The following is a 1,973-nucleotide window of genomic DNA, read 5'->3' on the forward strand; positions in this document are numbered from 1 at the left end:
TATCACTATCATGTATAAAACTCTAGGCTCCATCTTCAGTATTAGAGGGGGGGAAGTATCATACATTCACTTAATGTCTTATGAGCATTTTCTCAGGCTAGTGAACACAGGTATGCATATTCATCTAATTACTTTTAATTAGTGTATCTTCTTCAATCACATGTCCCAGAAGCAGAGTATAAGATGGGGATTGCTGTCCAGGTAAGTTTTTGAAGGGGTGCTCTCAGGAGCATGGTGAAAAAACTAGAAAGTGCAGAGAACAACACATATAAAACAGGTAGGAGAGAACTGGAATGAAACTCAGTGGTCAGATGACTCCAATTGGAGAGAACACTAACGTAGTCGCAGGGTCATGGTGCACTCTGCCTCCTTCAGGACCTCATCAGGCATCACTATTCCTCACAGAAGCTAGGAGACCTCTGCACACTTGGAATTAATGGGAGCCAGGTGTGGGCCAACATGCCCCACAGTTTAGTTTCTAATGTGTTAGACACATTAGAATGTCTATATTATGTGGTGGAAACCAGTGGTGAGAGAGCCAGCATAGCTGAAGACATTGGCACAGGAACCAAGCTGGTACTTACAGACCTACCCTGGTACAGAAGCTAGACCTTTGACATGTTAGAGTGGGTTCCCATGAGGGCCACCATTTTGGTTTGGGTCAAAAATGTTTGGTTTTCCCCTATTGGACTTCTGGGAAGTGATTGGATCAAGAGAGCCTGTCATCATCAATGATTAGTCCATTGCTGGGCTGTTGAGGTGTATGTGAAACTGAGGACACAGCCAGGCATGGTGATGCACCTTTCTAATCCTAGCACCTGGGAGGTAGAGATAGTAGCATCAAGAAATCTTCAGCAGATAGTAAGTTCAACACTATCCCTGTAATCTCAGTACTTAGGAGCCTGAACAAAAGGACTTAAGTCCAAGGCCAGCCAGCCACACAAGAAAATCCTGTTGAGGAATACAGAGAGAGGAACTAGGAGGTAAGACCCAGCAGAAGGAAGAGATTCTTGGGGCATGCTCTTGGGAACCTATCCTCTCTCTCCTTTCCAGTCTCTATGAGGAGAGCAGCTTTGCTCCATATGCCACCAGTCATAATATTTAGCCTCAAGCAAAAGCACTGGGTGAAGGGATAATGTCTAATATCATGAGCCACAGTGAATTCTCCTTTAAGTGTATTTCTGAAACTACTATAGCAACAGAAAGCTAACTAACAAGCCCACAGCCAATATCAGATATGAATCCTGCTATAGAACTCTCACTTCTCTTTCCCCAGATAGACTGCTCCAGCTCTTCATCCCTCCTTCCTTGTCATCCTGATAACTTGCTCATAACATGATCCATATCTCCCTCCTCGAGGAGGAGAAAGCACTGTATCAATTCCAACTTGCTTGTGTAAATCAAGTCCTTCACTACCTCATTTATTAGGCAAACCACCAAGACCGCATATAAACCACTGGATAAGGCATGTGCACTTCCAACACCAGCTTCATAATAGAGCTCAATGTACTCACTTTTCAGTCTGTGTGCAGGACAGTGGGTCAGATTTGACGTTTGCCAAACTAGGGTAAGTCTTACTGAAGGGCTGCTTCCTGAAACAAGTGGCTCAGATCCGTGTGGGGCTGAACACTGTGCCCTGTGTTGTTTCAGAGAAGAGTAGGATGAAAAGCAGCTGCCACCCTTTTGTCTTGAGAAAATTCCCTCTTCAAAGTTCCTGGGACTCAGACATCACTCCTGTAGCTCTTGAAGTTGTCTCCTCCCCAATGATTCATAAGTGCCAAGCTTACATCAGCAAGCCTTCGCATGCACCAGGTAGCTCCAGAGTGTCATCATGAAAGGCAGGGCCAGCTCCTGCACGGTTTTGCCATCTCTCCTTTCACTGCATTCTGTCAAGTGATAGGTGCTACCACACTACAGGGAAGACAATTTGAAAGGTTCCATCTGGAGACAAAGAAACCATTCACACCCATGAG

Source organism: Phodopus roborovskii, unplaced genomic scaffold (assembly GCF_943737965.1).
Source record: "Phodopus roborovskii unplaced genomic scaffold, PHOROB, whole genome shotgun sequence".
In the NCBI taxonomy this organism is placed as follows: domain Eukaryota; kingdom Metazoa; phylum Chordata; class Mammalia; order Rodentia; family Cricetidae; genus Phodopus; species Phodopus roborovskii.